The sequence below is a fragment of the Malania oleifera genome, chromosome 6 (genome assembly GCF_029873635.1).
Source record: "Malania oleifera isolate guangnan ecotype guangnan chromosome 6, ASM2987363v1, whole genome shotgun sequence".
NCBI lineage: Eukaryota > Viridiplantae > Streptophyta > Magnoliopsida > Santalales > Ximeniaceae > Malania > Malania oleifera.
This window is the reverse complement of record NC_080422.1, coordinates 91045990-91063498: the sequence shown is the minus strand read 5'-3', so window position 1 is coordinate 91063498 and position 17509 is coordinate 91045990.

Sequence of the window (17509 nt, the reverse complement as noted above, 5' to 3'; positions counted from 1 at the left end):
GATGGGTGGATATCCATTGGATAAAATCCTAAATCCGCCGACTAACTTATTTAGAGTGGATAAAAAAGCTTGAATCATATTCGACTCATTTAATGTGCGGATCGATTCTGAATCGATTTAAGTGGACCTGATTTAGTTTATATTAATAATTTTTCATCCATTTTGTCAGGTCTAATAACAAGACTACACTTCAACAAAAAAAAAAAAGTCAAAACAATTTCCTATAAGAATCCAAAACACAATCAATAGTGTAAGAGCAAAGTTTTTAAGAGGGAGTTCCAGTACTGGTTGGCGCAACATCCTGGAGAAGGGCACAAAATGACAAGGAATAATAATTTTGAAATTCAATGGAGTCATTACTAACCTGTTATTTTCCTTAGTGCGATTAGATCACCTAATTACTGCTTGTTGATTGGTCCTCTATACTAATCTTAGGTCAAGGAACCAATAGTCTTAGTTTGCATTAACTAGAATTGGGATCGAGAGTTCAATTATACGAGGGGAAGATATCAGCACCCTCTACACACCTGTTCTACGAACTGTACCTAATTAATCATGAATTATCTTTAAATTGAATCTAATGATCTTTAGTTAACTCCTTTCAAATAAATAACTAAATAATAAATAAATAAATAAAATAGATAAAAATTTAAAAGGAAAATGAAAGTCAAAGTGTAATTTAGAAAAATCTAATAAGACCTCCAAATGAGCGGATCTTGTTAGATAAACCCCCTTTAGAACTAATATAGGTGAGGTATAAAATACCTCTTTACCCTTTGTTAAATCATTGGGATGCACACATACAAAAATCATCAAAATTTGAGCAAAAAGGGTCTTTTAAATATTCTCAGGTTTTTCCAAAATTTTATATAAATTTTCTGAAAATTTTCAACATTTTTCTAAATTTTTCTGGGATTTTTAAAGATTTTTCCTCATTTTTTTTGTATTTTATTTTCCATTTTTTTATTGTGACAAAATAATTCAAATATTTTTTTATTTATTTTCCCTAATTTTCTTAAATGTGTTTTCCTAACTTTTTTTAATTTTTTATTTTTTCTATTTTCAAAAATGGAAAATTAATTAAAAATTAAAAAAAAAATAAATAAAACTAGAGGCTCAGAAAAACAGTCTAGTTCAACCGGTCTGGCTTAGTGGGCACGTGGCTTACTTTATTTATTTTTTTTTCAATTCACTATAGCAGTTTGTGGCGGTGAAGCACACCAATCAGTTCATAGGGCTACCCTTACCGACAGTGAGGGTGCACGTAACACCGCATGGGATGATGACATTGCAACTGCTGAGCAGGCATCACATAGGATATGTTGCGCTAGACCTCTCCAGAGCTGTGGGGGGCTCACGCTCAAGGTGAGAGGGGAGTGTGATGGAGGAGCTTTGGCGCAACAGTTTATACCTCCACATACCTCCCCCTGGCATGCTTCAGCTTTTTCTTTCCATATGCCATGTGGGGCGTCTCAGGATCCATGTGGGGCGTCCAACAGTACACCGCATGTGTCGAAGCCACCGCAGTCAATTCCATCCTACCCACCCCCAATCTACCAGGAACAACAGCATTACTAATTTCCTGATTTCATCATTGATCTCATTCGATATGTTCGGTGATCAGGCATCGCATAATGTTGGCTTGTAGCAACAGATCCCACAAGCATCACATGTTAACAAGGGTACAAATGGATGTGGGAGGCGACAACATGTCCAAGGTCTCCCCTTAGAGCAGCAGAAATCACGTCAACAGCCGCAGAGATAAAGAAGATCGCGACTATGTGGGACTTGATTGTATTTTTTTGTGCATTATTGTATATTTTTTTGGGACATTATAGTATATTTATATGTTCATTTCTTTTTTAACAGTTTGTATGTATACTAATTTAGTTATTATTTTCAATTAATCAATAAAGAGAGCATACTTTACCTTATTTATATTGAGGAGTCATGCAAGTAAATTATTATTATTATTGCAATAAATTTAAGAAGGAAGATGCAAATGTCCAGTCTATGTACTTATTTAATAATTACAAAAATGTCACTTTTATTTTGCAAATGTATCATTTATTTAAAAGCAATGAATTCAGAAATTAGAAGAAGGCAAAGAAAATATTACAGAATGCACAACAATTTACGTGGTTCGACTATAAAGTCTACGTTCATGGTAGGGGTTATTGTTTCAATGTTAAGAAAATAGTACATCAGGGAGATCAATACATCACATATGCAACAATAATAAATCAAGACAAATAGTATGTCACTAACATGTATAGAGATAAATAGGCAAAATCAAACATAATATACATATCAAGTACACATCAATGTCATGGTCCAACTCCATCATGACCTTCTATCCTCCTTGGACACCGAATGTAGTTGTGACCTTCTTTGTGGCAAAAACCGCACTGCATCCTCCTACTATCCTCTTGTGCATCCATTTTGTTACGTAGTTTGGAACTCTTCAATTGTCATTTTTACCTAAGCAGCTGTCGATTTTTGTATAATGTTGGCGCAATTATATCTATCCAATATTCTTCATGAAGGATGGGGATGAAGTCCATCGTATATGTAGCATAATGCTCAGTCATCGTGAAACAAAGGTCAACATAGCGATTGTACTCCAATCTCCTCGAGCCACAGGCAACTAACAAGTGTGAAAAGGGTATTGTAGATTTTGTCACTTCCCATACGTACGCTGACCCCCTTTTATGTCAACGGTTTAAACATTTCGAACCTTATTTGGCTGGCGCGGTGTAGTTTGAATATTGAACAATCCCCTTACAATATTAAAGTTTATAACCTCATGTCCAACATACACCATTACCCTCCTTTGCATTTGCAACAACAAATGTGGCATGTAAGGGTTCCCCGACTCCATCGCTTGGCGAGATGCCTCTTGTTGGGTACTGAAGCACTACACAATGCGATAAAACATCATCTATACAATGGCAGTTATTGGTAAACTGCGAGTTCCTTTCAGGATAGCCTTTAAACATTTAACCAAATTTGTGGTCATGTTTCTATACCTTCGACCATTATCATGGCATTGCGTCCACATGTGAAAAGGGGTATCTTTAAAAAAAGATTTCGTAGTTGGCCTACCTCCTGTTAGGATCCTTTCCATCAGATTATTGAATTTCCTAACTTGGTGTTCCCTATCAGCTATTTCAACCATCTGCTTCAACATAGTATTATGCACCCTTTTATTAAAGTTACTAACAACGTGGTGCAAGAAAAACTTATGGGGTGAACAATATGACGAATGACACCAATAATAACGGGGTGTCAATTTGATGTAAGACACAAATTATCACGGTTAGTCACTTCATCTTGAATGCACGGAAGAAACCAAGACCATGTCCACAGACTCTCCTCCCCAACAATTGCAAACGCTACAGGAAATATTTGCTAGCATCAAGGATTGTTGCAATTAGTAATTTTCATTTATATTTCCCGCATAAGTGTGTTCCATCTACACAAAGAACTAGAGGACAATGTAGAAATCCCTCAATTAAGGTTGCAAATAACCAAAAAACATATGTCAAAATGACAAAGTTGTTACCATCAAAATATCTCTCCATACCCACTTCACCTTTGTACCATAATTTGATTTACACATAGCATGCATCCACTTTAGCGGCATTTGATATGAAAGATCATAGTCTCCAAAAATCCTTGCAACTGTCATTTGCTTCCTTAGCTATACCTTTTTATTGGATACATGGTATTGATACTTTAACCTTAGGTGTGCCTACAAAACTACAATCGAAGCATCAACATCACCTCTTGATAACTATTATTTCATTTGCAACTAAGGTAATTGTAGGTGGTCTTATGAAAAAGTCTCATTGATGCATGTATGGGGGCTTTGTTCTATGTAATTTCAAAGAGCTCATGTTTTCTACATTAATAGGCACACAACCTCCAAGCACAACTCTCGTCTACATTGCACCTAACCACCCATGTTGTGGGGCTAGATTACGCCACCTTGAAGTTGTGGTGTGTTTGTGCATGGTGCACGTGTATCAGATCATCCTTTGTGCCAAAAATCATACTCTACAAAATTTCAAGACACCATCCCATCGAGTGCCCTCAAGGGAACTTTCAAATTGAGTTCTGATATAGCCTACTTTGCCATTGATCATAAACAGTAACAACGGCACGTTGCGTACGCGTCTTTAACCCACAAATGTGCTCTCAGGAGGTTTTACAACTTCTTCATGATAAATCTTGTAATCATTTAGTCCATCAATCTTATTTACCAATGCTTCTGCCTCTCCAAAATCCTCTTCTAAATCATCTTCTTCCTTTAATTTACAGTTACACTCCATATCAGGTTGCATTGGCTCGACCATGTATGCCCCCTTGTCACCCTTGTCGTTTATAACAATTGATGGAATCGTTGGAAGTATGGCATCTGAACTTTGGTCATGCCTATACTCAATTGATTGTCATGATTTGTCATGAAAATTGCATCCCACATTGAATTCCTGCAAATTAGCCTCCTCACGTCCAAACTCTATTGACAAAAATTCTAGCTGAAACGATATACCTGAGACGTCATTCAAATCTAAAGCTATTGTCATCTATGAAAGGTGATCAAATAGCCTATTCATCTCAGCAGTATTGTATTCATTATATGATTAAGGATAAAAAAATGTTTCCCTCTACACAGTTGAAGCTCCACCCATACTCTTGCTTCGAGTGATGCTTTTAACAAAATTTTCAACTATATACACAACAAGGACAAGAACTCTGTGGGTCCAATGCAATTAGGACATCTGCATCATCTTTTATAAGGACTTCGATATACACTAAATTTCCACCACCCCCTCGTTGCAGATATCTCGAACTCAATTCTAACATGTACTCATTCGGATCAATATCTAATCCTTCATATATTTTTCCTTTGAAACTTTCTAACTTCATCCTCCTTCTAACCCAAATTGGCATTAGCCTTATGTTGTACTCAATACCGGTCGACCCATGTATAATCTCACCGTCAACGTATAATACGACCGTAACTTTGTTAGTTGACAAAGTTGACATCATTCTAAATTTTTAACATAAATTAAGAAATTTAAATTTTCAACTAAAGTATTATTTATTTTCTCAAAAAATCAACAAATAAAATTAACCTCATGTAGTTATTATTTTCTTACAAAAATAAAGTTTAACTGCAACATAAAAAAAATTCAACACAATATTAAATATTATAATATTGAACAAATCTTATTTCATATATATAAACCATTATCTCAAAAAAAATATATTAATATAAATATACTACAATCATAAACATACCTCAATATCAAATGAAATGAATGTATAAAATCAAAGTAAAACTGAAAATTAGTGAAAATATCACTGACAGGGTCATCATTGACCCTTGAAAGAGAGCAGTTGTAAGAATAAATTTGTAGAACATTACTTAGTTGTTGAAGGTGGTGAGGGAGGCTAGAGGAGAAAGGAATAAGAAGGAAAAGAACGAAATAAGGAGAAAGGATGAATGGCGAGTGGGAGTGTAACGACCTGATAAATTTTTTTTTTCCATATATATATTGTTATTCACATATAAGTTGAAATTACACTCTGATACCTTCTATTTTAGGTCTAATTATCCACCTAAGCAGCGAGAAGCTGTAGTCATATATCCACAACCATACACAAATATCTTACAATACCAGAGAGCTAGATTATCCTCAAGTTACACGTATATAACTGAATAGGGCTATAAAAAATATTTTCTACCCCAAAAGATACTCACCCTACTGACAGGGCAGCACTGAAGCCCTCTACCTACGAGCCTAATCAGCTCGCCTACCTGAATTACCTGAAAAATGTCAATTTAATGGGATGAGACGATGCTCAGTAAGATGAAATATGCTATTGCTAGTGTGTGACAAATGAGTTACAATTCTATAACAGTCTGATTCTATATAATCATGTATAATTGAATCTGTAAATACGGTACAAATAATATAAACCACCACCTATATCCATGTTGCTTAACATATCTGTATTTTAGGTTTCTACTCATAATACTTCTAATGTACATAAGTATATTCTCTGTTTCTGTAAAATTTTATATATATATATATATATATATATATATATAATAACTAAAAAACTTCCCTGGATGGATAGCTGTATGTCATGATTTAACCCCTCATGACAGGGTTGTGTGGCTTGTAGGCGGGATCTATCACTGGCTGGCCTACCAGGATAAACCACTATACTCCGTCAGTCAGATCGGCCCTCCTCAACCCATATCTTATAGGGAGCCTGTCCACAACATAGGCACGATCGACTTATCTACCACATATTATCTGAATATGTAGTTGCACTCTGAACTGTATATAGCTATGGTATCATGCTCTGTAAACTGTATCTGTAATGGTCCATCAGGGTCTGATACTATATAATACGTTTCTGTATATATATATCTATATGTTTTACCATGATTTTGTAATAACTGTATAACCCATGACACTGAAATAAACTATATCTATATCAACTGTATTTTTGAGATTAACTGTAAATCTGTATGTCATGGTACTGTAAAACTGTATAATCATGGTATACTGTAAAGCATCTTTCCTGTCTGTATATTCTGTAAAACATAATCCTAAAACTACTGTAAAACATGTTTTTGTATAAATACTGTAAAACATGATTCTGCATTGTATCTATATTCTCATGCCATATGGTAATTTAAAACATCTTAAACATAACTGATAAGCTGTATAAATTCCTACTTTGAAAAATAAACTGATAAAACATATAATTTATACTGAAATCATACTAGAATTGCCTAACATAACAGATTTCCATTACCTAAACTTTGGAAAACCCCTATCTTATACCCGCAGGGTTCCCTGCTCAATATCCTGAAAACAACATCTCCTAGAACAAAATATCAATATTTCTTTGCATACAACATTTCTTATAACTGTAGGGAAAGCAAATACTGAATAAATTGCTTTACCCTGAAATTGGGATGAATTTCAAACCAACTTCTCCAACGATCAGCTCCGGCAGACTTGTAGAGAACTTTACCAGGAGCGTCGTGGTGACCCCAGATCTTCGATCCGATGAGAAATGGAGCCGGGATCGAAGAGAGTTGGGGAGGGGTACGTTTGAGAGAGAGAGGGAGTGATTTGCTCTGAAAATTCTATCAAAAATCCAAGTTTCAGCTATTTATAGAGCCGGATTAGTTGATGAGACACGCCACCTCGTCGACGAGTCCTGTAGAAAGTTCATCGACGAACCTGCACCCTCGTCGACGAGTTTTAGTCTGCCTTAAACCCTCCCTCGGTATCTTCTCGTCGACGAGACGTGTTTTCTTTGACAAGATCCTAAAGAACCTTTGTCAACGAAACCCCTGTGTTCGTTGACGAGGCTTGGATGAATTTCTTGGGTTATTACAAGGAGGGTGAAGGAGAATAAATAGAATACGGGGTGGGGGAAGGGGGCATGCGAGGAGGCAAAGGGGAGGTGATGTGAAACCATGCGATCAAAATCCCTTGAACCCTCAAACAAATTGAAAACTTACCCAAGAACACTAAGAATCAAGTGAAGATGGTCTAACCCGTTGAAATATTGTTTCAAGAACCTAGATTCGGTGAAAACACCACAAAAGTTTGGCCTTTGATAAGTTCTTAGTTCATTCATGAACAAGTAGAGAAAACTGAAAATTCTCTATGAAGAAAACTTCATTCATGTAACTTGTGGAGAATGTAGCTACAAGTCTATTTTTAAACCCCTCCATGAAACTCTGGGGCCAATTAAGGCCTACGGCAATTAAAAGACATGGGTTGAACATCTCAAGCCCAAAACACCCTAAACTACACACCTATAACTAATTAAAGAAGCCCACCTAATAAATTAAATAGGCTCAAATGCCTACAATCATAGAAATATAAAATAGGCCCACACGCCTATACTCAATGAAATCAAGAATCTACACTAAACTACTAAGCTATGTCGCCCCTCTCTGTATCTTGTATCACATGGATTAAAGTCAGTTATTCTTCTTTCAAGCCCATCTTGAATGTTGGGGTCTCGTTTGACAAATTTGCAAACTCGCCCGAGTGGATTGCACCAATCCTTGCAAGACTTCCTTGATTTTCTTAGCTCTTGACCTTGTGATTGGTCCATTTGGAACTTTGCAAGGGATCTTTAAGACTTTATCCACCATGGTGCCCATCAGGAGGGGGCTAGGGAAGGGAGTGCACTGGGTTTTTCCCACGTAATCTGCATGTCAAAATCAACTTTTCAAAAGTCAATTTTGACTATTTTTATTTTTTATTTTCCCTCAAACTGGCCTCGGGGGAAGCAGGGAGTGCACAGGGTTTCCCACGTAATCTGTATGTCAAAACTAACTTTCCAAAAGTCAGTTTTGACTTTTTCTTTTTCCCCGCGGAGTGACACCTCAGGAAGGAGTAGAGGGAGCAGTTAGTGAGAACTGACTTTCCAAAAGTTGATTATGCTGCTTTTTATATTTTTTTTAATACTTAAATCGACTTTTCAAAAGTTGGTTAAGTTCAAAACTGTAAATATAGCCCCACCTACCCTATATTTGTGTGTTTTTCTTAATATTTATGTAAAAAAACTCTCTAAAATGTCTTTAGTCTCCTCCAAAATTAGCGAAGTTAGGTGTCAAACACTAAAAACATCAAAAAAAATAATATTTATATATTGTAGACTAGTAAAATTGGCTAGCACTTAGGACAACTTAAATACAAAATTAGTTTAGGAAAATAAAGTGTAGATATACATCATATCAATATCTAATTAGAATTTTAAATGTAAAAATTTTAAAAAATAATTATGCACATTTTTTTCAAATATTTTTAAACAAATACAATATCTGAACTATATATATTGAAATAAAATGTATAGGTAATTAAAGATTGGTTCCATTCGTTAGATAACTTTTTTAATAATAACATAAATTTTCATATTTGTAAAAATTACTAGTATTTGTTTGATGTTTTTTTTAATTTATATATTTTAAATTATACTAATAATAGTTTAGTTATTTGTGCTCATATATTGTTGATATATACAATTTGAATAGCATAATTAATTTGGACAATTTAAGAAAGTAAGGTGGTGTTTGGTATTTGGAAATAAACACTTTGAATCAAAAGATAAGGATCCGACAGCGAAGCCCACCCACGTAGGGGGCCACTTTGGTACCTAACGAGGAAAAAACGGAAGAAGGAACAAAAAAAATCCATCCATATATCCTCATTCTCCTTCAAAATTACCTAAGTTTGGACTCGGATACTAAAAAGGTTCAGTATTTATATAAAGTAGATTGGTATAATAAGTCCATGCTTCATAGTAGGATGACTAAAATATGAAATTAATTTTAAAAAATAAGTATAATTATATATCACACTAATATCTATTGAGGATTCCAAATGTAAAATTTGGGGAAAAAATAATAATTTGACACATTTCATTCAACTCTATGTAAATAAATATAATATTTGAACGATATATAATGTGATAAAATAAATATGTAATTAAAGACTACTTGTATTTGATATATTATTTTTTTTAATAATAAAATAAATTTTCATATCAGTAAATATTTCTTGTATTTGTTTGTGCAGTTTATATTTATTAAACTATATTAATAATAGTTTAGTTATTTTTATTCATATACCGTTGATATATAATATTTGAAATAACAATATCAATCTAGACAATTTAATAAATTAAATATATCATTAAAAGAATATAGAATATGTTTTCATAAGCTAGGCAGATAATTTAAAATATAAAATTTGAGAAAAAATTATTATATACATTTCATTCAAATATATGTAAACAAATATAGTAATAATAAAAAATTTCCATGCTAGGAAAAGTTACTTGTATTTGTTTGATGCTTTTGCAATTTAGTTATCTTAAACTACACTAATAATTATTTTATTAGTCAAATTCATATATTACTAATTATTATATTTGAATAACGATGTCACTATGGACAATTTAATAAATTAAATATAAAATTTTATTAATATGTAAAATCTATTCTCATAATTGGGTAAATAATTTTAATATTTAATATAAAAAATTATTTTAAAATTTTAATATAGAGTTATTGAATAATAATAATACTAATAATAATAATAATGTTTTTTTTTTGGGTGGTGGGGGGAGAGAGAGAGAGAGAAGGGGGAATACCAAAGTATAACACCCCGTACCCGTCAGGTGGGGCCCAGGGTGTTATGAAACAAATCACACGTCTCTAATACCATTCACACAGCAGAACTAATTAAACAACTTCAAATATAATATTAGAGTACTAAAAGCATATATACAAACGCATAAAGTAGTGTAACCAAATTCTTCATATTACATATCCAGGAAAGAAATTAAACATAACACTTAACATATATCCTTTAAGCACTCACAAAACTAAACCCCGCCTCGGAGCTTTCTAAGCTCGATCACCTGAAGAACCTGAAAAGTGAAAAGAGTAATAAATCACCGAGGTGAGACACCTCTCAATAAGGAATGAAAAGCTATAATAGTGTGTGGCAGAAAGTTCAGTATATACAAAAATAATCATCATTAGCACCAAAGAATCTACATCATCAATTACATCACAAACATCTGATAACATACACGCATTCATAATTAATTTTTTACTGATAATTCCCGAGAATAGGGAAGAATATCCGCTCATACAAATAACTTCTCTCTGCTCTAACAAAAATACCAGGGCACTCACCTTACTCAGTAAACCCTCGAATTATGTATCCAGGTAAAGTCTCCGAGAATAGGGAAGTTTACCCATCCATACAAGTAACTTACCTCTGCTCTGGTACCAACAGAAAATTACCAAGGCACTTGTCTTCCTTAGCAAGCCCTCGGGTGGAGAATTCTACTTTACCATAAATACGTATGTAATTATAATTACACGCATCCAATGCTATCATTTCACAGAGATCCACGCATGTACACATACCACAACCAATCCACACAGGATACACACATATTTCATGCACACCCACAAAGGGTCCATAACCACACACAAAATACCACATCCACACAGGACTCTCATCCATACAAAACACTCGGTCCATAGAGGACTAACACCTTCACTGAATATATGGTCTACACAAGCACCACAACCACACATGTTACAAAATCTCCACACACAACCCCGTTCATAGTAAATCGATAAAACAAACTCCTCATTCCACTGCCAATGTTTACCCTCAATATAAATGCCCATATAACGACCTCCTCATACCACTGCCAACACTATATCACAATTTACATGAACCACTAAACAAATCAATAACAAATCCAACCACTCAAACACATCCACACATTTACCACAGTGTACACAAATCAGACAGTATTTTCAATCAAATAGAATTTGCAGCCCAAACAGTAACCATTTAATTATGAAAATTATTTTCATACCACATGATTTTTCCCAAATAAGATATATTTAATTAAAATTATCTTTTGATCCAAAAGTCTAACCATTCAGAAAATTATACCTAATCATATATAATTTTATACTTGAATTTAATTGGTTCAAAAATTAATAAAAAGCTGTTATAACGTTTTTCCCTTTCCTGATTTCCTAAATTACACCCACGGAAACCCTATAATGTCGCCTGCGATACTCACCCGAACCCTAATTCAAAAACCTGAATTTATCAACCCAAACTTTAATAAAATGCTATTTTATCATTCCACCGGCCTTATATACTCCATATTATTAATGAAACTTAAAAATACCCTACTTACCATGGTTTTGGAGTGGTGCCCAAGTCCTCCAAATTGAAAATCTGCTCCGCTTATATTGCAGAAAATCTTTTCAAGAATCTTGTGGTAGTTTTTTATCGTCAAATCGGGTTAAATCTGGGTCGAATTCGAAGAAAAATAGTAGGGAAAACGAAACCAAGAGAGAGAAAATGAGAGAGGAGAGAGAGAAATCGCGGAAAAGAAGTGGCTAGACCTATTTATAACCAGGCCTTCGCCAACGAGACACGTGGATTCGTCGATGAAGCTAAGAAGAACATTCATCGAGTAGGTCAAAATGCTTGTCGACGAAATGTTTAAAAACCTAAATTTTCCCTACTCCCAGTAATTTCTCGTCGACGAGACACATGTACTTGTCGACGAAACCCAGAAGAATGTTTGTTGACGAAGAGAACAAATTCGTCGACGAGTCCCTGCTTGATACCCTTTTAAATTTTTTTTCCTCTTTCTTTTATTATTATTATTTTTTTCCCTGAGTTCGGGTTGTTACACAAAGGTTGATACCAGAGTCCACCCGTGTGGAGGCATTAATCTTAATACTTCGGGGGAATTTGGTAAAATTAAGTATTGAGTGTAAAAACTAAATTTAAAAATATAATTTTGTGAACCATTTTCGAGTTGAACTTGAACCAATCACTTAATTTAAAATCTGAATTATTTAATTGTTTGATATCTTATATATAAATATGTGTTGTATTTTAAATTTAACCTTCTTAATACTTAAGAATTAAATATTTAATAAAATTAATGAGCAGCTACATAATTGAAAGTTTTAAATTTAACATAAATAATATTTTCTTATCATATATTTAATTAATAATTATAAATAAAAATAATATAATTTCCCGTTCTAGAATGTCCTTATTCTCTTCCAAAATTTAAGTTACGTGTCAAACACTAAAAATGTATAGTACACTAGTAAACTAGGTCCATTAATTCTAAACATTTCATTCAAATATTTTTAAACAAATGTAACACCTAAACAATATATATTGTGATAAAATGTATATGTAATTAAATAGTACTCGTAATTGTTAGATTATTTTTTTAACAATAAAATAAAATTTCATGATCATTAAAAATTACTTGTATATGTTTGATGCTTTTGTAATTTATATTTATTAAATTATACCAATAATAGTTTAGTTATTTATATTCATATATTGTTGATACATAGTATTTGAATAACAATATTAATTTGGATAACTTAATAATTTATATATCATTGTATAATAATATAGAATATATTCTCATGAGTTAGGTAGATAATTTTAAATGTAAAATTTAAGAAAAAAGCTTTGTTCTGCAATTTATATACTAGTAAAAACTAATTGTACTTGTTTGATGTTTCTACAATTTATCTATATATATATATATATTAAATTATGCTAATAATAATTTAGTTATTTGCATTCATACATTATTAATTATAATATTTGAATGAAAATATCAATATGGACAATCTAATAAATTAAGTATATAATTTTATTAATATATAAAATCTATTCTCATAATTAGGCAAATAATGTTAATATTTATTATTTAAAAATATTATCTAAAAATTTTACTATATAATTATTGAATAATAATTAAAATTTATAATAATAATAATAATAATAATAATAATAATAATAATAATAATAATATGCTTATGAGGGGAGATGAGGGGAGGAAATAGGTAAAGGGAGACCAAAAGAGGAACTATGAATAGGCACCCATCTGGGGCCGCATGGTGCTTTGACGCCTTGACACAAAAAGGCATGCTGCAACTTGTGGGACTCGGAAGGCCCACTCATATGGGGGTCTAAATTGGATGTTGAGAGAGAGAGAGAGAGAGAGAGAGAGAGAGAGAGAGAGAGAGAGTATGTGCCAAAAAGAAAAAAAAAAAAATCCTCCTCCTGCCACTTTTCTTAGCCAGCTATCAAGTACTCACAACAATTCGTTCAAAATTAATATGTTGCACTAGTACAAAGGCTCCCGTGGTATGTGGAAGAACAACTTAAATGTTAAATAAATTAATGGAAAAGTTTTAAATTTAATATAAAAAAAATCACGCATTCATTCAAATATTGTTAATCAAATAAAATATTTCAAATATATATATAAATTGTGTATGTTATTATGTGTGTGTATGTGTATGTGTATGTGCGGAAACCAACTCATTTGATGCTAAATAATCTAAAGATTGATATAAAAGTTAGGTTAAAATATGATCAAATTTGAAAAAAAAACAAAGATATGACAAATTAATATTCTAATGTAAATTCTTATTATGTAGTTTGAATTTTAAACTTTAGTTAATTTTTTTATTCAAATATCATAAAAATCTTGGTAAAATTAAAGCATAAGTTGTAGTAACCCAGCCCAAGAAAAGAAAAGAAATAAATAAATAAATGAATAAAATATAATTAATTAAATAATTAATTAGGTGATGAATTAAATAAGATGATAAAATAAAGAATGTAATGTAATATAAAACAAAAAGATAAAGTAAGATAAGAAGTATTATAATATATATATATATATATATAATATTAATATAATAAAGTATTAGATATTTATGTAAATGTTGAATCTTCTGTTAGCTTTGGTGCAAACACAATAGGGGGGTGAATTGGTATTTAAAAATTCTTCTTAAGTTTAACTATTCCAGCATGCAGTATTTCACAAACCTAGGGTCTTTCTACGTATTTACAATCTCAAACAAATATTCAAATAATAAACATAAACATATAGGTGTAGAATGTAAATTGGGAAAAATAAGATCAACACCAGATATATTATTAGGGTTCGGCCAATACTGTCTACGTCTCGCCTTGGCACACTTGCACAAGGATTACACTATAAGCTCACTTAATGGGTGGAGCGACACCGTTTACAACCAGATCAATTAATGGGGCTGACCTCAACCTACACCTTATTAGGATGGTGCACCTAACTTTCCTAACTGGGTCTAAGTCAATTCGGGACTATTCAACTGGCTAGTCTCCCTTTTCAGGCTCGTGCCTAGAATACAATGAATATAAAAAATTTTGCATACAAGGAAATGCTTCTTACATAAGCAGATATGTACCACTACGCACAATATCACAAATCAATACGCACTACCGAATGATAAGATACGATAAGTTCAGTGTAGTTTTAATGTCTACTCTCAAAGATTAATGCAAATATGACAATCAGTTCATGAGAGTGTATGTGAAAAGATCTTTGTGTCAAAATAACAGTATCAATCACAGTGCAGCAACAAAGATTTCAAGCACACTTTAAATATTCCAGCAAATATTTTTCTTAAAATAAACCACAAGAGATATTCAAAAATGGCTTGTAAAAATTATTTGATCTTTGTGTCAAGATGATATTATCAATAAAAAGGTACAACAACAAAGATCTTCACAATACAAGAAAATATCTCAAAAGTATTTTTCTCAAAAATAAGCACAAGGGATATTTGAAAACGGTTCGTAAAAAAATTATCTCACAATAGAAAAACAATAGCAACTCTTGAGTATTGCAATAATGATGCAAAACTCACAAGCTCTACTAAGTTTTCCTACGGAGGACTTATTAATGAAGTCTCCTAACTCTCGGATAAAAATATATCTCAATCAATTAGAATTAACGAGAGTGTAAGCTTAACTAAAAACTCACAATAACACTCTTACTTAGTAAGGTTTGCAATGAGGATGAGTAAGAATGAAAAAATGAAACTTGAATGTAAGAAATAGAGCTTTTGAAAATCAGAGAAAATTTGCTAATTGTTTTGCTAATCACACCCTAATTTTTGTAAATGAGGGGGTATATATATAATTCCCAAAAAATATAACCGTTCAAGACATATTAGTCATTTTGGAAAAATTTTAAGTGAGGTTAATAAAAATAACAACGTTTTTAATCTCGGTAAAGTTCGCCAACTCGAAAGCACCAATCGACAATACTTAAGGTTCGGTTGACCAAGTGTCTGGGTTCGGTCGATCAGGAGAATTTTGAACTTGAAAGATGGTCGATCGTATTAACGGTTTCAAAGGTGATTTTCCAAATCCGTGCAGTTTGGTCAACTGGATCAATTTGAACTAGGAGGTTCAGTCGACCAAGCAGTTGGGGCTTCTCCCAAGGATGTTCGATCGACCAGAGTGTTGGAATTCATTTTCTGGTTGGTCGACCGAAGAGTCAATTGTTGACCCTAAGGAGGTTCGGTCGACTGAAGACTTTTGCGTGTAGAAGTTTGGTCGACCGAACATGCCTTTTTTGTACATTTTGGTCTTTTTTTTTCTTATAAAGTTACCCCTATTCACATGACAATCAACACTAAGATTTTGGGAGCCATTTTTATGCAATATTTAGGTTCCTAAAGGCAATCTATGGTCTTTGTGAGTTAATCCCAAAAATCTAGAGTCGAAGGTCGACCGAAGGGTGCCCTAAGGTCATTCGAATCCCTTTGGTCATTTGACCTTATCAGTCCTATCATGCATGTAATGCATTGATTATTACAGACCATTTCTTATTTACTATTACAGACCCAAAATGATAAATATAAATTATAATAAAAAAATATGTCGGGTTCTTCATTTTTCTTCAAGTTGTCGCATGCCATCAATATAAACCAGTTAGTATAATCAATAAACAAATATATCAGGGCCTTCATTTTTCTTCAAGTTGTCGCATGCCATCAATATAATCCAATTAGTATGATCCTGCACACAAACTTGAAATTCATCAAATACAAAGTGTATTTTTCATTATCAAAACTGAGAATGACCTATAAGGTCAACATCTTCGTTTGGAAGATTTCAATTTCACCTTTCCAATTCAATTGCCCCAACTCAGCCCCCCTCATGCCTCCCTCTCTATACTCTCAATTCTCACTCTCTCTCCTTCTCATTTCATTTTCTTTCTCCTCACTGTTATTTTCTCTCTCTAGATTATTTATCCACCCGTAAGCCAAATCGAAAAACGAACACCACCACGAGGTCCCGACTTTGATCCTGAGTAAACTGATCAGAGCATATTTTAGGTTTGGATTTCCAAGGCACCAACCCAAGGCCAAGGTAAAGGGAATAAATTATATTAGTTCTTTTCTAAATTCTACAAGTTAAAAAGAAATTTATACTTATATCTATATGTTTACAGTGTTTGTTTCAAAATCCAACCATTTAAAAAGGAGTATTTGAGCTTAGGGTTAGGTTATGGGCCATTATCTTCAAAACTAGACAGTTAAACTTGAATACGAGACCATAGGATTAAAGTAGTAAGTTTTCTGGACGTGTTGATTGGGTTAGAATATTAGCTTGGATTATCTTATAGATTATGTAAAAGATCAAAGTAAGTAGGGTTGACTAGCTCAGTTTTGTAAAGTACAGTTTAATTCCTTAAATTATGTGGTGTGAGATTGACTTTTATTAATGAAATGGATATTGTGGTTGTAGTGTATTTGCTTGCTTGGCTGATGTGATATGTATATTACTAAGAAATGAGTGGTTGTGATTCGTAACTATGGGACCCTATTGTGATATATCTGTGGGACTCTATTGTAATATTGGGACTCTATCATGATGTACATATTGAGAACGATGGGGAGGGAGCTCAGTACGTTGGACACCATGCAATGAAAAGTAACTTGGGCACCATGTGTTGAAAAGTAACCGAGCACCATGCGTTGAGAAGGAATCTGGGCACCATGTGAAATGAAGTGTTTGTGCATCAT